Source organism: Mastomys coucha, unplaced genomic scaffold (assembly GCF_008632895.1).
Source record: "Mastomys coucha isolate ucsf_1 unplaced genomic scaffold, UCSF_Mcou_1 pScaffold6, whole genome shotgun sequence".
NCBI classification, from domain to species: domain Eukaryota; kingdom Metazoa; phylum Chordata; class Mammalia; order Rodentia; family Muridae; genus Mastomys; species Mastomys coucha.
In genome coordinates this window covers 97,727,746-97,751,426 of record NW_022196912.1, presented here as the reverse complement: position 1 = coordinate 97,751,426, position 23,681 = coordinate 97,727,746, and the positions used below count along the sequence as shown (strand labels likewise).

The following is a 23,681-nucleotide window of genomic DNA, read 5'->3' as shown; positions in this document are numbered from 1 at the left end:
GGACTGGGCTGGGCTGGGCTGGGGTAGGCTGGGCTAGGTTGGGCTGGGCTGGACTGGGCTGGGCTGGGTTGCATGTGAATCCACCATATTTGAAAGAGACTGTAAATCCCAGAGCAACCTCAGATACAGTTGACAGCCATGGAAACACAGACCCAGCTTGGAGCGTCACACAGGCTAAATAGAGCCAGGTTGTATAGACATCCTGGCCTCCATCCTCCTTCCTAAATGCCCATTCAAGCTAAGGGCACCTCAGACCCTGGAAAGGGAAGGTGACCTCAGCCAGGACAAGAGCTCCTGATCCAGGAGTCACCTAAGCTTTGCTGTTACAGCCAAGGCTATCACTGTCCAGGGAGCCAACAGGACTTGGAGAAAGGCCTAAGGCTTCCACATGACCATCCAAGTCCATCCACCTAACTGTGCACTAGCTGGTCCCAGCACTCAGATGACACTCAGCAATGTCCCCTTACTTCTGCCCTTCATATTCCCCAAAAATAGGAGCGTTCCCTCATGCTCGCTGGAAACAACTTAATTTGGTCCTGTATGGATACTCACAGCATTGTCAATCTGCAATTTCATCTTCTAAACACTTTCTGCATACTAGGTCCATCTCTGGGCACCAGGCTTTCAAGGGTGACCTAATTAAGATTCTTATTGTCTGGAGATGAATTCTAATCAGCAAAACCATAAACACACAGGAGGATAGGATAACTTCTAACATGAGAACATTGCCAACATTCACCCCTGTGCTCACTATATCACTCCACAACCATTATCCTGAATTTTGCATTTCCTTCTTTCGAAACACAACAGGGTATTATTGAGGTTTACATGTTTCCAAATGAGAAGGGTCTCCCCCTCTCCCTCATCGCTTTCTTCAGGAATCTCCTTCCTGTTACCATTATTACTAAAATTCACCCATCCTATGCATCTATAGCTTGCAACTTCATAGCATTCTATTACTCTCATAGTTCCTATATTTTTCAAATTTTATTTCATTTTATTATTAATGTGTTTGTATATGTGCACACAAGAGTATTTATGGGGTATTTATGGGGGCTAGTTATATGGAGACATATGGTTGCAATAGAAGATTAGATACTCTATCCAAAAATCATGGCTCAAGTCAATTGTGAAATTAATCCTCACAGGATCAGGGAAGTCTTAAATGTACCCTAATACAGTATGGGAAGGTAAAAACAAAGTTGGAGAACAAAGAAGAGTGAAAACCTTAATAAAAAGCAAGGTAACTCCTAGAGTCACTGCCAAGGTCACAGAGTAGAAACATTCAGAATAAGTGTGGATCTGTGCTCCTTTTAGAAGTCAGGAGTGAGGTACATATACAGAGCACCCCAACAGTCAGTTCTCACAAATAGCAACGCCAAATGCCATGAGAGGAAATGCCTGATGCCTGAGAGCAGTGGAGAACACAGGTGTCCTTATGCAGAATCCTCTGAGACCCAGCTCACTTTGCAAGACCAATCTGTCTCCCAGAGAGTCTTAGCAACACAGTGGGAGGCAGAAATTGGTCAGCTAGGCTGCGTTTCTGGATGGACGTGAGGCTTAATTGGAATCTTTGTGGAGACAGAGATCATTTAGCACATTTTATTCCTGAGATGTTTTCTAAGTGACTTTAGCATGTCTCTAAGGGAAAGGAGCAGAAATAAACACCACAGCTCTGGCATCCTCAGCAAAGGGGGGGTGGGGTGGGAGTAGAAGATGAATTTGACAGAGTCTAATGAAGGCAAACTTCTCTCATTATGGCGAGATGAAGCAAAGATAACTAACATGCTATGAGTCAGGAAATTTCTCTCTCGTGGGTTTCACTGTAACCCTTCTGAGGCTTATTCTCTGCCTGCTAAGCACAGCTCAATTTCTTCTCAGACATTCTACACATTTGCTGAGGCAAGGCAAGAGCTGGGTCCTGGGTCATATTGGGACCTAGGTGCTCAGTCTTCATAGATGGAGCCCAAACCTGTTAGGGTCAGACAGTACTATATTGACACATCTGTTTAACTAATTGATGCTGGGGGGCACTGCGTCAGTCCTTTCACTACTCTGGCTAATAATTTCTTTGCATATAAATTAAGGTAATCTAATGACCTAGCATGATTAAAATAAAACATTGAAGTGGTTACCATCAGGAAGTTCAACTTTGTTTATTTGATTTCTCTCTCTCTCTCTCTCTCTCTCTCTCTCTCTCTCTCTCTCTCTCTCTCTCTCTCTCTCTCTCTCTCTCTCCTACCTTCATGCTTTACTGCTGAAAGGATAAACTACTCTTAAATCATTTTCTATGGAGCATCCATCCCGTGTGCTGCACAGGGATCCTTCCAAGTCATATGCAGAACAGAACAGGCTATCGCCATAGTCCATCTGACTACAAAAACCATGTTGTCTGAGGCGGTGGGTCCTCCCAGAGCAGATTCCACAGGGAATAAGTCAGTGGTCTACATTAACAACTTAAGATTAAACACTGTGTGCTGAATGGATTATCCTCCCAGAAAGGATTTCCACCTGGATAAACATCATAAAGCTTCTGCAGCTTAGTTTATTATGAGACAACAATTCCAGCTTCAGGAGGGACAAGCAGCCGTAACACTGTGCTGAGAATTAATTTGGGCCTCTTGGATTTTGAGTGCATGAAAGTTTCAACAAGAAAAAAAAAAATTGATAAATGAGCTTTGGTCCGGGTACATCAAGTATGAGAGATTTCACCTGATATTCTTCCCATTGGTTGGCAAAACACAATAAAAACAGTGAGTGCTAACTGTAGCAACTACCAATGTCACATGTCTCCTCAAGAATTGAAAAAAAGGCTATTTTTATGAGGTGGGGGACACTGTAAATTCTGTAAGATATTATTATTCAATTTGTTTTATAGTTGCAGCTCTGTATTTCAATTTGTTTACTAAATAAGGTAAATGATACACAGATGGCTATGTGATGGTGTCTGATACCCGGGCACTCAGAGAGCACTAGTCGCCGCCATTTCTGTTATCATTTTTGTTGTGTCTAAGCCCTACATGTAGAACAATGTCTTTAAGGCCAGCCAGCATCTATCCTACAGCTCTTGCAGATGTCAGAGAGAATCAAGCACTCTGCTTTAAAGGAGTCATGGCTGCCTTGCCCGTGCCTTCAGCCACTGTTCCTCCTGTCCCAGAGCTGTGCCCTGACTGTTCCCAGGAGCCATTTCTCCTCAGAAAGGCAGATCAGAATTAGTGCTTTCTAATCATTAAGAACTCAGGAAGGAAAATCCTTCGGGTTCTTTGGGAGGCAAAACTCCATCTGTGGACAGACTTGACTTGCCAGGTCTGTCTCATGTGGAAGTCATGTGAGTATTGTCAGTTGATGCAGCTGCCTGAGAGTCTTCTAGGAAAACAGAATCTGAAAGCCAGGCCTGTTCCATAATCCATAAATCCCAGGATCTCTACAGGCTTCATGTTTATTGCACACATCCTATAAAATCATGAAGGCCCACTCCTTACCACTGTGGCTGGTCGAATGGTCTTACGTGGTTTGGAAAAAACTGGCAGATGAAGCTGAAACTTCATTTCTCTTCTCTGGAGTTGAGGTGGCATTCTGTATTTTGTTCTTTTTATTATTTTGTGTTGGATTTTAATTCTTGAACCCCTTGGGAAGTACAAAATCAGGCTAACTCTGAACCACTAAGAAAAATAACACGTGTTAGGTGTGGTGACGTATACCCATAGTCCTAGCACACAAAGAGGCTGAGACAAGAGGATGGCCCCAGGTTCAATGCTAGCCTGGAACATATAGGAAGCGACAAGCCAATGCAAACTACACAGCAAGACACCACAACCACCATCACCACCACCCACCAAAAAACAAAACAAAACAAAACAAGCAAACAAACAAAAAAAAAAGGAAAGATGAAGTTGAAACTTGCACTCAGAGAGTAAGAGGGAGCTCTTGTCACACTGGGCTGGGACATCGGGGATCCTAACAGCCATTGACAGGCTCAGCGGGAAGAAAGCCCAGTGGAGGGAGAACTGAGCATTTTGATCTCATCCTTGAGACTCTGAATGAAATTAAGGAATAATGAGAACTGGGTGCCTGTGCTGAGGTTAGCTGAGGCCAAATGGGTTTAGACTACAAAGATGCCAACTCTCCCAGGAATTAGTAAACGTGACAGAAATACAGACACTTCTAGAACCTTCCTTAATACTTGACAAAATGGTTAACATTTATTTGAAAGAATAATCATTAAGACATTGGGGAGTCAAAGGACCTTTTCATTATCTTCCCAAAGTGGCCAAGTGAAAAAAATCTCCATTTTCTGCTTTTCACTATTAATAAAGAGAATAATCATTCAAGAAGAGATGGAAACCTCTGTTTGAAAAAGAACAAACCAGGTATGCTTCTGCTGGATAGAAATTTGGCTCTGGGGTGGCTCAGGACAGTAAAGAAGAAGATGAGAGGAAGACACGTGGCTTTGAAGAATAGCATTTGAAGCTTTCAAACCCAAATAATTATGCAAGGCACCTAGCAAACCTTAGGGGTGATCGCTCAGCATCATTTTCCAAGACTTTGGCAACTTTGATATGGGAAAAGGCTTTGAATGCATACCATAATAGCTGGAGACAATATAGGCAAAGGTGTATGTATGTACACACACACACACACACATACACACACACACACACACACACCAGGCATGATGACACAATAAACTAATGAGTGAACAATACTAAATGGACTCAGTAGGGTGCGTGTGTGTGTGTGTGTGTGTGTGTGTGTGTGTGTGTGTGTGTGTGTGAAAGAGAGAGAAAGAGAGAGAAAGAGAGAGAGAGAGAAAGAGAGAGAGAGAGGGAAAGTGAGAGAGAGAGAGAGAAGAGAGACAGACAAACATGTGTAATTAAAGAAGAGGTCATGAATTTAAGAGTGAGATGGGGGAATATAGAAAGATGGAGTGGGGGAGGGATAGGCCTGATGTAAATACAGTAAGTACTCATGTATACAATTGTTAAAAAATACAGTATTTCTGAAGAAGGAAAATAAAACAAAACTAAGGTTAAAGAAATAGGAGAAAACTAGAGAGAACACTTTTCTGAGAAACTGGCCAACACTGGTGGTCTTACATAGGCACAGCTGTTAGAAATCAATAAAGAAAACACTCTGTGGGAACAAAATTATGAAGAGGAAATTCACATACAGAGGTCTCAGACTTTTGACTTTGCTACTAAATAATTGTGACTCAATAAAGCTTCTTATAGTTATACATGTTTTTATATTTATTAGCAAGTATGTGCCAACACATTGTATGTATGTAGGGGGTCACATATGGGGGTCAGAGGAGAGCTCTGTAGAGTAGGTTCCAGGGATTGAACTCACACCACAAGGCTTGGATGACAAGCACCTTAACCCACTGAACCATCTACACAGTCAATAATAAGTTTTTATTTATCCTAATTATAGTGTCTGAAAAGACTATCAAAAACCAGTGTTATGAGGTTCTGAAAAAAATGCAACTCTTAATTCCCACACAAAGAAAAAAATTGATTAAATTGTGCAAGATGGTTTGGTTATGGGTTTTCCCTCAAGTGTCTTTGGGAAATTGGTTCCATGACCCCAATAGATGCCAATATCATCTCTACATAAATGGCATAGCATTTGTATGTAACCTATATACATCTTTTAATAAATGCCAAATTATGTCTACATTATATACCAGGCCTAATCCATGTAAATGTCATTGTATACCATTGTTTTGAGGTGTTGTTTAAAGAACAATGATGAGAGAATAATCTATTAGTACAAATGCAACACCTTTTCTATATCCCATCCATATGTGATATTTATATATATATATATATAATGGGATATGTGGATATATATATATATATATATGACTCATGGAGAGTCAAAGCATATACAAGTATATATATATACACACACATATATAAAATGTACACACCTTTTAAGCCAGCAATCCTTCTTCTAAAAATAGATCTCAAAAGAAAGGATATTTATTCCAGTGTTAATTAGATAATTAAAGAACCAGAAATACATGCAACATATTTGATCGAATCAGTAAAATACAGTTGTGCTCTGGAATAGTATGTGATTGTGGAGACCAGGCTGGGTTCTGTTTGCAATGGCTGTATTATGTAAGGCTGTCGCTTTGAGCTATACCTGAATGTCTCCATCTCATAAATGAGTAGTTACCTAAAGCCCAAGTATAAATGCAGAGGGCAAGTGACAGGTGCCTTATTTGTACATCTATCTGGCATGAGCTGTGAGGCACGGGCTGATAAAAACTTATACACAAAAAAGTAATAGCACCTATGTATGGATTTACCAGGTTAAATCAGGACTGTGTTTTCATGAGAACATAGCAAAATTATATTGGAAAATCAGACTTGTGAACTTGACACACCACTATTCACCCAATATTATTAAAAAAAAAAAAATCCCAACACTGAGATGTGACAGTCAGACTAACCTACTAGTCAATTGTTACAAGCCTCCTCCAGGGAAAATATCACAGTAAATGACCTGTGCCCCTTTCCCTGGGCTCAGCTTACAGTTACTCATGCCAGTGACCTGTAGCCCACTTTAAAGTGACACTCTAAATAGCCTAGCCCCTAAACCTTAGGGGACAAGTCTGTTCCCTGAACCAGCCCTGTGCTTGGCATCATCTCTATGCCTTCCAGGAAAGCTCTGTGCAGGGTTATGTTGGCCTTCTGCCTTCAGTAATGCCTCTTCGAATTGTGTGTAAATGTATTATATGTGTGTGTAATGCATACCTATGGCTACATGTATATATAGCTACTTGTGACATTAACAATGTTGTCTGAAAGCTATAAATAATATTAAGACTTTAATAAAAGAACCTGAGTCTAATCATCAGCAAGCACATCAAGTGAAGTTGGTAGTACTTGAAATAAAGCCAATGTAATTGTTTGGTTTGTGAAATCACTGTTATTTAATAAACCCTGGCATTGTGGAAAGGCACAAACATGTCCACCTGTATTTCTGACATAGAGGACATATTCACGAGAATAACTGTTGTAAATCTCACTAAAGAGGTAAGATGAACATGAAAGCTAGAGTTGGGAAAACAAAGCTGGCTGGCTCACCACTAAAGCTAGACTGAAACAGACAAACACAGAAGGAAAAGTATGGATGCAGAAGAGCCCCCTGTTTCAGCAGGGTGAAGAACAAGGTCAGGGCTGAGTGTCAGGCTATGCAAGCATCTTCAGCTCCCGACTGCTAAGGCAGGGGCCCAGTCCCCTTCAGTGATGGCACTGTGAAAAGAAGCAAGGTGCAAACACTGGGGACAAACAGAGGTAAAGTTATATGTGATCAGAGGAGTTGGGGAGGGGTTTATCCTGTAAAAATGCTTTGTTTTTCTGAAGGTGAAATTTGAGAAAAGAATCCAAGTTAACAGAGTCGTGTTCTGGGAGAACTGTGGTGTTGGCATCTTGTTCTGACTTTGGTCAGACAAATAAAGACAGGCGATCCAGTCCCAGCATGGTCCTGCCTGCCTACCTGCCTGCTCCCCCACTGTTCTGAATGCTCAAGGCATCCATCTCTGAGAAAGAGATTCGCCCCAGTGGCCACAGGAGCTTCTGTGAGACATGAACAATTGGAGCAGTGAACATATAGAGAAAGGGGCTGTAGGAAAGGAAAATGCCAACCTGTGAGCATGCGGAGAAAACCAGAGGTTGACAGTATATTCTCAACCTCCAGGAGGGCAAGAGGTTGTAAAGGAATAAAAGGCATGGCCAGATGTGGGCAGAGGTTAGGTACTAAAAGAGAAGGTATAGAAAGATAGTGTCTGGAAATGAGGGCAACACCTCCGTCTTTCCACTGCCCAGCACCATTCAACATGAAGACAGCAACATAAGGAAGTAGAAGGCTGTCGGTAGGCCACTCTGGTGGGTGTCTCGTGTCTGACTAGTTCCAGCCAAAGAGGAACTTCCAGCCTATGGGCATCTTGTCCCCAGAGACAAACAAGATTAGAACAGACGAGACTCTCGCCTGGGTTATTGGGGCAGTACTTGGGGTAACCTGTCACCCCTTTTGTTTTACATTCACTTTCTTAACAAAAAAAATAACTGGCACTTTAAATCTATTTATTATCTAGTGTATATGAGTGTTTCACTTGCATGTATGTGGGCAAAGAGGCCATTGCATCTCCTGAAACTGGAGTTACAGAGGTTGTGAGCTGCCACGTGGATGTTGGGGATCGAACCTGGGTCCTCTGGAAAGGAAGACAGTGTTCTTAACCCCTGAGCTATTTCCCCAGCCCCCATTCTCATTCTTGAGGGGTGCAGAAGGGCAGAGGTGCACCCTCTTTAACTTCAAATTGAGTTTGGTTATCACTAAAGGACTCACTGGAAGTGTAAAAAAAAAATCCTAGCTCGTCTTATAAATAGGCTTGGTTATTGTCTGATTGTGGGCCCGGCTTTTTATATCCCCAAAAGGCCTATCATTTGTAACTTTATAGCCTTCAGCCTTTTACTTAAGAGGGAGACCAGACATTTGAAGATGCCTGGCCCTACAAGCAGAAACAGGCTAGCAATTAGGGGCTCCCACATGGCACATGGCAAAAAAAAAAAAAAAAAAAAAAAAAAAAAAAAAAAAAAAACAGCTAAAAGTTTGATAGAGTTTTGTTAGTCATTTTTAAAACTATCCTGGGCAAAGATGGCAGAGCTTTGATCATAGAACAAGTTAGTTTGCTTGCTTTTGTTTTGTGTTTTTGTGTATGCGTGTGTACGCGCGTGTGCGCTCCGGCACACGCATATGTGTGTGTGTGTGTGTGTGTGTGTGTGTGTGTGTGCGTGTGTTTAAGTCTATGGGTATTCTCAGAAGCCTCCTATTTCTAAATGCCACGGGTGTTTGTAGAAGAACAGGAGGAAGCTCTGGTGTCTACCTGGATTCTGGGTACTACTATCTTTTAAAGACGCCAGAAGCTGGATCCTAGAATGCTCATCACTGCAGAGCACAGGGCAGAGCCCATGGCTGCTCTGCTCTTTCCCCTCTAGCTGTTGTGCCATCTGCTGGGATGACTTATCCCTGGAGGGTGAGTGTTCTCTGGCTGTTTTTCTGGACACTTTTTCTTCCAGGATCCCTCCTTTTTTAGCATGCATACTGGCTGCAGCCAACCTGTGAAATTCTGTGGCATTGCTAATGAGAAGACAGGTGGCTTCCCAGAAGTACAGGGCCATCTTCCAAAGGACTCCCTTGACCTCAGAGGCTTGGCCAACTGCGGAGGGCAAACACCAAAATGCTGGCTGTCCTCAGCCTTTCTATCCTCCTTGGTATTGATGACCAAGCCTCAGCCACTGAACACTTCCAGGGCCAGCTCCCCCAGCCTTGCAGTGGGGCTACTGAGTGTTAACCCTAACATTTGCAACTTCTTTGAGGAAAGTTTGAGACATAAAGAGAGTGGAGAGAGTTTGCCCCTTTACTGGGTTTCATTTTCCTCTTGAAAAGGAAATTCTGTTTAAATAGGAAACATATTTCTCTATTTCAGCAACGTACTGCTCTGTAGACTAAATTTTCTTCTTTGAGAGAGGACTTTAATGGGGTTCATTTAACCCCAGAGCATTGGGAGAGCCAGGGTGTTGATCCAGGCCAGGTTGACCTTGGGCAAATCTTTGCTGAAGTTCCTCTTTCTTTCTTCCTTTCTTTCTTTCCTTCTTTCTTTCTTTCTCTCTTTCTTTCCTTCTTTCTTCTTTTTTATTTTTGTTTTATCTTGAACATGCATTATGTCTATAATAAAGTAATAATCCATTCAATTCTGTGGGAAAGAAAAAATAGATCACCTACAGGAAGATAAAGTAGACTAATGTTTGATTTCAGGTTCCACCTTCACGTGAAGTGTGATCACCATTCAGACATACATAAACATAACCGCTGTGCATCTTTAAGTACTGGACTATCTCAAATGTATGCTGTTAAATATATCAATAATGAAGAAGTGAATGAAATGAAATTTTGATTCTTAAACACTCTGATGGATGAGCATGCTGTCACAGGTCCTGGATGGGCTTTTAACACTGTAGAAAAAAGTTGCTACCTGTTCTTTATATTAGTGAAGTGCCTGGACAGAGTAGACTAGCATTAAAAATTAGAAGCTGCACTTGCTCATCCCTATCCCCCAGCAGCAGCTGCAACAAAAGCCAAAGGCAGACAGATCCGACAAATGCTTAAAGAACACAGCAAAAGGGCTGGAGAGATGGCTCAGTGGGTAAAGAGCACCGCCTGCTCTTCCGAAGGTCCTGAGTTCAAATCCTAGCAACCACATGGTGGCTCACAACCATCCATAACAAACATCTGACACCTTCTTCTGGAGTGTCTGAAGACAGCTACAGTGTACTTATATAATCAATAAATAAATCTTAAAAAATTTTAAAAAAAGAACACAGCAAAAGAGAAAGCACTGAAAAACACATTTTTGCACAACAAAAAGATCCAACATTTCTTTCAAAGGTAGTTCATTTAAAAGTATGTCTCCATGTCTGTAAGAGTGGAAGCTGCATAAAGGACTGAAAATCAGGGCACTGCCCTAGTAAGGGACCAGGGAAACGGGTTGTGGTTTACAAGCACAGCCAGTATTGGTGACTGCACCTCCATCATGGGCAAGTAAGACAAAAGCTGCTCATTCCACCTCCGCAGGAGACAGGCTAGTTGGGAACTAAGATGAGCAAGCTCGTTTATGGTCCAACCATAAACATTAACAAACTATGTTAGTGTAGATTTCATCTGAAAGTCTGGATATTTAGACAAGATTGGCATGTGTTCAATTGCCCTGCAAGTGCAGATTTCCACTTTAAAGGGATGCTCTGTTCTGTGGAACCAGGGAAGCACATTCTGTGGTCCACCTGTAAGCTGTCAATCAATCCTCAGGCAATTTTCTTGATTTAACTTCTGGGTCTTTGGGACACACATCTTGCATGATTCCAACACACACTCCCTCCCTTCAAAGAATGGTTAGAACTGACTTATAAATAAAACCATGGGGAAAAAAAATAAAGCCCACTAAACACCAAAGCTGAGCTGCCGCTATGCCATACCTAGTTTGACTTAAATTCTAAGCACGTTAAAATGCCGTTGAGTCAGACAGCTTCCCACATTGGTGATTTTTATCATGGTCTGTTTAAAACTGCTAACAATAAATGTTTACTTTTGTGCTGTAACAAATGTTTACTTTCTTTTATTGTATCAAAATATCTGGTGTAGTTTATCTATAAAGAGAAGGAAAAGTTCATTTAGTTCATAGTTTGTCATTTCAAACAGAAGATGAGTCTGCCCCATTGGTTCTGCACCTTCTGCACACAGCAGATGGTAGGAGAAGGAGGAGCTGTGTAAGCCACGTCACAACAGGGAAGTGAGAGATTAGGCTAGGGTCTCCGCCCCTCCACAGATCTCCTCACATGACTAAGAGTTTTCCCATTGCAACCCCCCCCCCCTTAAAAGCCCACGGCACTTCACAACGCACTATCCTAGAAACGGAGCCTTTCTATGTAAACTCCTGGGGTGGGTGGAGATTATATCTTCAACCCACAAACCAGTTGCTGTTCTAAACATTTTATGTATCATATTCATTTTTCCTTAGAAGGGGCATTCTGAGACATTGACTCCATGTTTGCCATCCATGCTCAATTTGAGGAAATGGAAGCATGCCAATAAGAAAACACCTAAGGTTAGGAATCCCATGAACGGTCGAGGCAGGGTCTGAACCCAGGCCATCTGAATGTGGTAACTGTCTAGCTAACCAGCATCCTGTCATTCTCCACCTTAGGACCTCATGACAACTAGTTGGGGAAGTTTTAAAGTCTCCGGTTCTTCAGACCCCACCAAGAGCAGGTAAGTCAGAGCTCTGGGAACAATGCCTGAGCAGATTATGGGGATGCGACATGCAGGCAAATCTGAGAGCCAGGGAACACAGCCAAGCTGTTGTTATTATAAAGCTAACCTAGCCTCCAGCATGTTATTGATTTGCATATTTTCAAATGAAACTTTATACTGATTTGAAACTAATTTAATCTGTAAAACATGTTTGCAGTTTCTGGTTGAGCAGAGAGGACTCAGCTGGATCGCCTAAAAAGTCCAGGAACTTGTGAGTGAGTTACTGCATCCCTGAGACAACGTTTCTGTCCCCATTACAGACAATCTACCTACTGATTAAAAACATACAAAAGCTCCAATTCATAAAATATATGGTATTCACTAAAAATAAATAAATACAAAACAAGGGACAGCAACCTTGGGCGACTAAGGTACAAAATGAGCATTATGCAGACACTAGAGCAAATATGTGACTAATGTAAGCACCCGCCTCAGGATGGTAACAAAATATCAAAGGATCAGTAATTTAAAAACAACAGATAAAGGGGCTGGATAGATGGACGGGTTGTAAGAGGACCCGGATTCAATTCCCAGTACTCACGTGGTAGCTCACAATTGCCTGTAATTCCAGTAGGGGAGGTGACCCCCTCTTCTGGCCTAGGAAGGCGGGAAATATACACATGGTGTGCAAACATATAGGTGGGCAAAACATCCATACACATGACAATAAATAAATAAGATATAAATAGAAACTAAAAATAATTTAAAAAAACAGAGAAAGAAAAGTGGCATATGACAAACAGGGATGGTAAGAAATGACATGTTCTGAGCTATCTTTTGAAAAGCTGAAAAGACTGATTAAAATTTAGACATATGTAAGTACACATACTGAAATTTCTGCGATTATGCTAAGGCACAGGAACAGAGTACAAAGCAAATTACTCGAGGAAAGGACAAGAAGACTAAAAAGTATAACTCCCCAGGATTATGAGAAAAAGAAATTAGGTAGAACAAATAGAGGGTGAAAACAGAGACACAAAGTTTAAGCGCATCAGGATTACAGTAAGTACAGGGATTGATGAGCCACTTACAATCAAACATTAGACCGACTTCAACAAACAGAAAAACAGAAAAGCAGGAAAAGACAGAGCAAGGGGAAGGGGAGGGGAAGGAGAAGAGTGGGCACAGCATCAGTGAAAGTTACAAGTCAGAGTGCTTTAGGTGTGGGGTGCAGAAGATGCCAAAACCCTCATTCTCCACGTCTGAACAACTAAAGTGTCCCTCCACCAGCCTTTGTCTCCGAGACTTGTAATCAGAATTAAAGTCCACTGCACAGTTTGACTCTGCACCTCTCCCCAACCCCATTCATAGGTTAAAATCATGGTCCTCCAATTCCTATATTAATAATATTAACAGACAGGGTCACAGGTAGATAATTAGAACCCAACACGGTCAGGAGAGTTTGACCCTCAGGGTGGCACTTAGTGACTTTGTATAAAGAGGAAAAAGCCTCGGCTGGCACCGTCTTATAGGTGATGGCATTCACTGTGTGGCAGTGGAGCAAGGGGCCCCTCACCACACCCTGGGCAGAGTCAGAGACCATGCCCTTGGACTCTGCAACCTCTAGAGCTCAGAAGAAAGAAATCTGCCTTGTGCCTTCTGCCATAGAACAGAGAACAGATGAAGAATACGGTTGTGTTTCTTGGTGTTTAGCATGCACAGGAATCATCTGGATAGTTTACCAAATGCAGTCTGGGAGTCAGCAGGTCTGAGTGAAGCCTCAGCTCTACATTGCCAGAAAGCTCCCGGGTGACAGTGATGGCGATGAGCTCTGAACTGCATTTTCAGCAACAAAGCGGAAGGTTGATGGTAAACATGGCCTTAATTTATTTTCAAATAAACTAACAAATATGGTAAGCATGAGCTTAGAGCAAAACAGGGACAAGCTCCCTGTTTAAATGCAGTCTAAACTTCAGAAGTTACAGATAGATAGATAGATAGATAGATAGATAGATAGATAGATAGATAGATAGATAGATAGAAAGAAAGGCAGGCAGGCAGACAGACAGACAGATATAAATTTGTTAGTTTTTAGTCTGGCATGGTCATGATGGCATGGCCATAGATCAGGACCATGACTCAACAGAAAGCACACCCCTCACGTGGCTGATAAAACCACGCTGCAGAAATACAGTATACCTTTAAAGGCCTGCCACAGGGTCTGCTAAAACACAAGTATGTTGTATTCCTAAAATCCCAAAACTCTTGAATCCCAAATATGCCCATTCCAGAGTTTTTAGATAAGAGTTTTGAAACCCATGACATATTGTTCTCAGAGATTTTAGTATTTCTCAAAAAAAAAAAAATTCTACCTCCACCTAAATAATAACAAAAACAGATGAGCCTTCAAGGCAAATCAAAAATACTGAGAGTAGATTTTAAAATGCAGTTATTCAGTGTAGGTTTGCGTTTCAGTTTTAAAACTGCTCTTTTAGAAAATTAAATTCTTAAGAGAAATCCCAGTTGCAACTCCCTTGAAATTTTAACTTTATTTCCTCAAGACAAAATAACAGTGCCCTACCTGCAGCTCGTCAGTGCATGGCCACTGAGCTTGCTCTAAGGCATAGCTCTCCTTGAAGATCCCACTCTCTGAAAGAGAGATGCCAAATGAGCTTAAAGGCACCTAACATCAAAACCCTTTTTGACAAGCTTAAATTAAATGTATCTATACAAAATGTAAATCCCATTAGAGTGCAGAGAGGACACAATTCCAGTGAGACTGAAGTTACTGGTTTGAGCCTCAGAGCAATAACACACAGAGCTCTCCAGACACACAGAGCCCTTTGAAAACACTTGACCTCATCCAGGATCATCTCCCTGACTGGAAAGCTGTGGAAGCTGGAGGCAGTGCAAAGGTAAAGGTGTGTGGCTACAGGTGGATGGAGGTTGGCCCCATTCACCAAAGGCTACACACCTTTGGAGATTAAAGCACTTCTGGGGATGGAAAGATGGCTCAGTAGTTAAGAGTACTTACTGCTCTTGCAGAGGACCAGTTTGGTCCCTAGCCTCCACCCAACATGGCAGTTCTTCTGTCCTCTGCAAGTGCACATGCATGTGTGTGCACACTCAAACACACATATGTATGCACAAATAATAATCATCATCATCATCATCATCATCATCATCATCATCATCATCATCATCATCATCATCATCTACCCTTAAAAAGGAAGGAAAGTAAAATCACTTTGAAGATGGCAATGAGATGGTCAACCATTCTCCTGAAACCCCTGCCCACTTTTTGAAAGACACTAAGCCTCCCTTGCCCACAAAGACAAACTCCTCCACACTGGCTGAGACCATCTAGTCTCAGTCCCTAAAGTGGGCAGATGTGGATTTCAAGCATGTTTTCCTTCAGCAATAGTCAATTTGAAAATCCTCCATGTCGAGCAGAGGATCTGAAAAATAGACATTCTGATGACCAAAAGGACATTTGCATGTTAATCGCCATTGCTGTTGTCTTGAAGGACAGAAAAGGGACATTTTATGGGATCCCCTTCGAGGACTGATCATGTGGACAATGACTGAACGTTAAGCAACAGTCAAGGGTTACGGGATTGTATGTCATCTGTCTTACGACATGCATCAGTGGAACTATCGGCCCATGGTTACTAAGAAATACTTGTCCCCAGTAATTTTGGGATAAAGTCCCCAGTTAAATGCTTAAACCTGTATCTACTTGCTAAAACATAGTAATACAGGGGAGGGGAGGAATTTGGATGTTGGGGAGACAGCTCTGTCAGTAAAGTACTTGCCATGTAAGTTGGACGACCTGAATTCAAGCCCTGGGAACGACATAAAAAGTCAGACAGGAGAGCTGGCATCAATTACCCCAGTGGGTGCTGGGGTAGGGTGAGATGGTAACAGGAGGATCTCTGGGATTCCTAGCCACCTAGTCTAGCTGAACCATTAAGCTTGGTGAATGAGAGACTGTCCCAAAATGTAAGATAGAAAGACTGAAGGAAATACTTGACTTTGATCTCTGGTCTACACACATAGACACAAACACACACAGGCACACACACCTGCAAATAAATGTACACACACATATACATAGACACACAAAAGAAAGAAAAGGGGAAATTTATAACCCTGGCCCCATGTCTCCTCAGAAAAAGAAAAGAGAATAAAAAGAATAGGAAAAAAATGGAAACACAGAGCATCCATGCAAGATGGTGAGGGTATATTTTCAAGGTTTGCCAGCAGGATGTTTAATAAAAGTGGTAATTATCACATTTTGGTTTCTATTCAGATGGCTCTGCTTCCATCCAACATATGGTAATAATTAGAGAAAATTTCCCATAAAAACACAAAGTATATGAAAGTACTAGGCAACTCTTCAATATAGATAGATAGACAGATAGATAGATAGATAGATAGATAGATAGATGATAGATAGATAGATAGATATAACCTGATTATTATACTCAATCTTGCTAGTGATACCCAAGATATTATAAATATAATAAGATTTACTTATTACTTTAAATATAGATCCATAGAGAAACATGTGTTACTTCCATAGCTTTGATGAAGAAAATTTTAATTTCTAAAGCAATTTTGTGTATGATTTCATACATGTCTGTGATTTATTTTAATCATATCTACCCCTCCTCACTGCCCCGTTCCAACTTCTCTAACACTCCTCTGACTACACTTCCCTCTCAATGTTTAATAAGCCCAATTTTGGATTTTAATAAGCCACTGAGTCAGGTTAATGCTTCATCTACATGCATGTATGTGAAGCCACCCACTGAAGCATGTCCAAGTTGACAATCTGGGCAAAGTAGCCGTCAACTGCCAAGAGCTCCCAGCTAGTGCTGGGGCCTCACGGGCCATTCTTCTCTATTTACATCAAAGCAAGTTTTTGTTTTTAATTTCTGATTCTTTTAAGTGTTTGGGTATAGTGTGTGCATGTTCATGTGCATGTATGTATGCATATGCATGTGTGTGATTTTCTGTGTGTGTGCATGTGTATGTTTCTCTGTGTGTGTGTGCATCTGTGTATATGTGTTTGTGTGTGTATGTCTGTGTGTCTGTTCATGGATAGATGGCTGGGGAGTTGAGAGGTCAGCACTGGGTTTTCTTTCTCAGTGACTCCCAAACCTTGATTTGGGGACAGACTCTCTCACTGGACCTGGCATGTCATAGTTCTAGATTGACTGGTCAGTAAGTCCCAGCAATCTGCCTGTTTCTACCAGCACTGCAATAAAAAGCGCAAGCCACATGTGCAGTTTCTAACATAGGTGAGTAGGATCTAAACCCAGGCCCACATGTTTGCATTTCCAGTGCTCTACTAACTGAGCCTGAAGTCACCCATCCTTCTCAAGAAAAATATGTGACTAATCTAGAGTGGAGAACTTTGCTCTTGACTGACAGCCAAATGGATGCCACCTAGTTAATGGTGGCTCACATGTGCCTTGCCAAAGCTGCTTCCTTTACTGTGCCAACCTTATCTCCTAGCTTTATCTACTTGGATGAGTCTCGGTGGCCCAACAGCAATGACAGGGCTGAAATTCTGGCCTGCCAGTCACACTGCCACCATGCAGTGACACTCGGTGGGATCCAAGGCTCACTGAGTGTTCAGCTCGGCTTCCTCACTCATCTCCTTTTATGGTTGAAGAAACAGAAATAGTTGACTAATTTGAATGACTTACCCAAGAATATCAGCATGAATATACTGGTACAAAAATGAGTTGAACTCATACTTGAAAAGTACATTTCCCCCAGCCACGCAGCAAAAGCAAGTGATTTTAAAATGTCTCTTTTGAAATTAAATTGGAGAAAAGCTGCCAAGTTTTCAATTCAAAGGTATTTCCAGCTCATTCCCTCCAGCATCTCAACTTGAACAATTCAACTTCTAGAGTCTCTACATCTTGATCACCTCTTCACGGACCACCTCTTTTACCTCAGCATCTCCTTCTTTCCCAGCCTAGCATACGCTGCCACCCCTGAGTCTCCTCCTTACATCTTCCCCCGTCTCTGCTCATCCCCACTTCCCATTATTCAGTTGGCAAAACTACTATCACGATCAAATCTAATTCTTCTCAGATTGCCTCCCCACCCAGCTGAGAGAAAAAATAAACAACAACACTGGCGTGTTTTGTTTCAGAGATATAACACAAATCTCAAAGGGCTTTCAGCCCCGCTAAGCAATCTGACCACTCTCTCTTGGCCAGCTTTCGCTACTGCAGGGCAAGTATGTCATGCATCCACTCCTCCCTTGGATGCAGCTGATGATGTTGACTTTCATTTTCTTCAAACACAGAAGCAAACAGGAGACAATCTCAGCATCTCTCCACAGACCTCAGACGCTCACCGATGTGTGCTGCACAAATCTAGAACATGTCACGCCTGAGCTCCAGCCTGAATGGCCAAGTCATCACTTGATGACTTAGATCACATCTTTCTTATGGCCTTAAGGAGGTCTCTTATCAATTCCTTTATTTTTGTCAAAAATGTTGCCCTTCGATTTTCAACTACATTAGAATAAGTGCCATCTAACAGCAGTAAAAACAACAACTAAATTTGGGGCTGCCTAGACGCTTGGTGGACAGAGGCACCTGCATCTGACCTAGGAGGCTTGGAGACCATGTGGTGAGAGGAGAGAACAAACCCCGGTGTCCTCTGACATCCACACACTTGGGTCATAGATGTGTTTCTCTCTCTCTCTCTCTCTCTCTCTCTCTCTCTCTCTCTCTCTCTCTCTCTCTCTCTCTCTCTCTGGTGTACACATGCACATGCATCAATACATTTTTAATTTTTTTTTGAAGATTTAAAGAGATCTATCTTTTGAAACAATTTGGATTTTTTTCTATCTTCACGGTGTTCTCCTTCCCACCTTCCACCCCATAAGACCGAATGTCTCAAAAGGCACAGATTCTTCTCATCTTTTGTCCTTTCCTTAACCAAGTCCCATCAGATTTCCACCCACCCACCTGGTGTTGGTGGGGGCTCTATGATCCCCACAGCCATATAGAAAGCATTCAGGTGTCATGGCCATCCACTTTCATGGTTATCATACCCCCTCTCTCTCAGCTCTTCATGTAGCTTTTGGACACTTCTCTTGTCTGGCTGCCCAACCCTTTAGTCCTCCCAGCTCGTTCCTCTTTAGCTCCTCAAGCTAAAGTCCTGAGCATGGCAGGACCCAGTCCTCCCTCCTCTCTATTTACTCACTTGGGATTTCAACCAATCCTGTAGGGTTAAGCTAAATACCAACGACAGCAGACAAGAAAGTACACCCCTTTAACTACAACACACAGGAGACAAGGACAGGAGGACCTCATGTTTAAAACCAGACTATGCTACATAAGATCTGTCTCAAAATATTCCACCAATGCTCTGAATCTCCAGCTTCACTTCTTCATACCTAGCCTTCAACTCTAGGTTCATACATGCAATGGCCATGTTCTTCTAGTTAGGTAAAGCATATTAAAACAGTGTTATTTCCCCTGTGAAAACAGTGTCATCAACATACTGGTGTTCTCAAAGCAGCTGAAACCCTTTAGAAAATACAACCTAAATTAATCACGTCTCAGAACTTCCATTTACCAACTGCCTCCAAGCCCATTTATCTACATAGACTCACACAAAAGCTTCAAATCAAGTCTCCATACTTATTTCCTGTCTTCTGCAAGTGATGTCAGGATCATACTTTAAAATACAAAGCAGATCACAGCTCTCTCACATTCAAAACCTTGATAGTTTCCCATCGTAAGTAGAACAGGCTACGAGACCCAGGTGGATGGCTTCTAATACTTCTGGCTTTATCATGTCACCTATCCTTTTCTTTCCTGGTCACATCTCCTGCTTGCTGCCTTCCTGTTATCTGTACATTCAGAAGCCTAGGAGCCTTTTCAGTATGGCCCTCTCTCAGTATTATAGTAGACTGTCTAGGGAGTTTTCACAGCTATGAAAATCTGAGGATGCTCAAATCCCTCGTGTACGACAGCTATGTTTGTGTACACATTAGCCACATCTCTCCTTACTCTTTTAACCATTTCCAGATTATTTATACTATCCAGCGCAATCTATATATCGTGTAAACAGCTGTATATCATATTACTCAGTAAAGAGACACAAGGAAAAGGACCTCTACACATTTGGTACACTCTCGTCTTCCCCAAATGCTTTTAACTTGAGGTTAAGTCACTAGGAGTGAAACCTGCAGATCCAGAGGGCTGAGTACATTCCTCCCTGGGGGACTCCCATAGCTGTACTCCTTCACTTCCTCTCATTTTTTATTCATCTGTCGCCTGGCCTTTCCTGACTCCCTCTCTGAAATCATGTACCTGTCAGTTGCCATCTCATTTCCTTCCTCGACTGTCTCCCTGGCACTCACCACCAATGTCACTTTGCGCCTCGTTTGTTTGCTTGTTTGTCATACATACATTTTCTTTACCGAAAATAAGATTCATGAAGTCTGTGACTCTGCTTTGCCCCTTGCTTCCCAGGCAGCATCTAGAGCTCTGCCTGGTTTCACCAGATGTCCAATAAATGTTTGTTGAATGAATTACCCATTAAGGAATGAATTACCAAGTTAACCAATATCAGCTATGAGTGTATAGCCAGGCAGGCTGCCCCCACACCATAAAAAGATAAAGGGCAATTTTGGTCAATAGATGTCATACAGCAAACTATAATGTTATAAAAGTTTTCATCCTGTTTTTGTTGTAGATTATGACATAGAAAGAATAGCTAAGAGGTTACTTGAGTAGTAATAGAAAGTAAAGAATAGTAAGTAGTAAAGAGGCCTGTCATGAATGATGAGGATCTTCAAATTACAGATGAAATGTATCTATTCGCCAATTAACTGTAAATCATAAGCCCTTGTGTGTTTTGATCAACTGTGACCTGAGAGTCTCTAAGAAGAAAAGCATTAAAAAATATGTTTTCCCAGTAAAAACTATGGCCTCAAGAATATACTTAATGACATGATCAATCTAAGCTTCTGTCTTGCTCAGTAATTAATGTGGTTAAAGAGGGAGTGTGGTGGAGAGGGGTTGGATCTCTCTTCTTTGTGTAAATGTGTCTTCTCTACCCTATTAAATCACAAACTCTCTGAGTGAACATTTTCTTGATCTTTGTAAACAGAATAGATTGGTTTAATTTGGGTATGCCCAGTCATGGTCCCAAATGCCAACAGAAGATAATTGCTTAAGACATATGCATTGTATGGGTTGGTTATAACTTGGTGTACCACGGCCAATCAAGAACTCACACAGACAGAGGCTCCACCTCAACCTTCATGCTTCCACTCACAGTGGCAATGGGTGGCCACCTCATAGATCATCATATGCTAGTTCTTAAAGGTGGCCTTCTTATTTTCTCTCATTTCATTGGCCAAAGCAAGTCCTACCCTTCATAGCGGGAAGGGTCCTGCAGTCTGTCTACAAGCTGGGGTTAGTAGTGCATGCTTTTAATCCCAGCACTCAGGCGGCAGAGACTGGTAGATCTCTTTGAGTTCTAAGCCAAAACACAGTGAGTTTTGGGACAGCCAGAACTACATAATAAGACCCTGTCTTGAAAAACAAAACATAACAAAACAGAGTGTCCACAGCCTTTGTGACAGCCACACTTCCCTTACAGAGCCTGGAATAACACAGGCGAATGCCTTCTTATTTACCTCTATTCCATTCTACTCATGTGCATATTTAAACATACAGGCTACAAAGGTTAGTCCAAAATTCCTAGAAAGTAAGTAGGGGGCAACCATGATTTTATAAAAAATAAAGGCTGTCTTTTCTTCATGAACCCTTGAGTGGATTGCTGCTGTTGCTGCTGCTGCTGCTGCTCCTATCCTCTGCTGACATAGGACTTCTGTTTCCCCTGCCTTCCCACCTATATTGAACACCACGGTTCTCCAGGGAATCCCAGACCTCCAGAACTATGTTTGCTGCTAAAGCATCCAGCTTTGTGAACGGAACAGCTACTGGGCTCTCAGCCACACCAGCAGGTAAATGGCTACAGATGGACTACCCACACCCTTATCATGTTTCCCAGTCTAATAAATCCTCTTTTATAATATTTTTAAAAATTTAAAGAAAAATTTAACAATGCTGCCTCCCCTGCCTTCCACCAACAGCAACCAATGCTCCCATTGCCAATGCATAAAATGTGCTGGAGAGAAAACTCGATCGAGCAGAGTCGAGCTCCACTCTACTGCTTCCTTGGCAGTGCTCCTTGCTCTGTAGGCACTTGATGTGAGATCGTTCTTGGCTGTAACCCAGACTTAACTGTACCCAATCTATTCACATCAAAACAAGCATGGCCTTAGATGATTTCAACTTCGACAAAATGACCAGGAGCCAGAGAACAAAAGTAAGATGAATAGATAGCTTAAAAAAAAATTAGTGTCTATGTCTCTATAGAGATCTATACATGATAGACTACTCTCCATAAGTAAGTGATAAAGGTACTGGAGAGGTGGCTCGGCAGTTAAAATCACTCAGTGCTCTTGCAGAGGGCCTGGGTTCAGTTCCCAGCACCACACAGGGGAGCTCACAACTGTCTATAACTCTAGTTCCAGGGGATTCAATGCCCTCTTCTATGCTCTTTAAGCACAGACATGTGATGAATAAACTCACAAGACACATATACATACAAATAATTTTTAAATGATAGAATGGCAGATTGGATGAGGGTGGAAACACTGTAGGGGTTCCTGTGTTATACAGGTCAGAGTTTTGTAAAAGTATATGGATAATGGTTAAAAAAAAAAGAAATTTAAAGGTAGACAAGACAGTTGGTATGGGAATATAAAAATGATAATATATACTAAAATAGATATTTTATATCTCATGTAACTATATATATTATTTTATATAGATACATTGTTAAATATAACACCAGATATACTATTAAACCTATTAGAAAATATATTATGAAATATACCATTAAAAATTATATATAACTTTAGAAAAGCAAATGACTGACCATTTGTATATAAAATACAAAATAGCATTATTAAGCATTTACATTCTAAACAGATCTATAAGCATCTCTTCCTACTATTAATTCATGTAAGAAATCTGAAGATTCCCCCAAACCTCAGTGAAAGACTTTAATGACAACTCATGCTTGGACTCTAGTCTAGCATCCTTCATGACAGCTCCCAATGGACAGGGCACAGAGAGCCCTGGGGATATGAAACCATGCCCTCCATTTCATGGACACACTTAATGGCATACACAGAAATAGGTGGCTAAATGTCACATGCTCCAACAAAGGCATGACATAATAGAGTGCATGAGTTAATAAAGCAGTTTATGTTCTCAGAACTCTGGAGTCTGGGAAGTCCAACACCAACACCAAGATCCAGCAGGGATCTAGTGGGCTTCGGCTTTCCTGGCTTGTGTGCCGTCACCTTCTACCTGAGTCCTCACAGGATCACAAATCATATCATGACCACTCCATTATCATCTAAGCAAACCCTAATTACTTCCAGCAGGCTCTTCTGACCATCATGGGGGTGGGAGGGGTAGGATGTTAGGGATCCAGCCTATAATTTTGGATGGATGCTAGCATTAAGTGCACTAAGTCCATAACAAAAGGGAACACAGGCCGAAACTTTTTGATAAGGAAGCACAGACAGCTATCAAAGCATATGTTCAGAATGCAGTTTGAAAGGGCTTACAACACAATGTGGCACTGCCACTAAGTGCCAGGGTATTTCACAGTAAACAGACTCTCAAATGCTCAGCTCTGCTGTTGGGTTTAGTCCTTCTAGGCTTCGCTAGAAAACCTTAAGTAGAATAGACAAGGCTTCCAAACAATGCCATGGAAAGACCTATCTAGCATCATGC

The 23,681-nt window shown here is 41.7% G+C and overlaps 1 protein-coding gene and 1 long non-coding RNA gene across 13 annotated transcripts in view; both read right to left on the bottom strand.

Annotated features, from left to right (window-relative positions):
- Positions 1–23,681, bottom strand: part of Rgs6 (regulator of G protein signaling 6) — a 559,464-nt gene that overhangs the window by 433,567 nt on the left and 102,216 nt on the right. The window lies entirely within an intron of this gene.
- Positions 9,524–23,454, bottom strand: LOC116079904. The gene is made up of 2 exons (XR_004114204.1): positions 22,926–23,454; positions 9,524–9,766 (listed from the first exon to the last, which is right to left on the bottom strand). It is a non-coding gene; the product is annotated as an uncharacterized LOC116079904 (long non-coding RNA).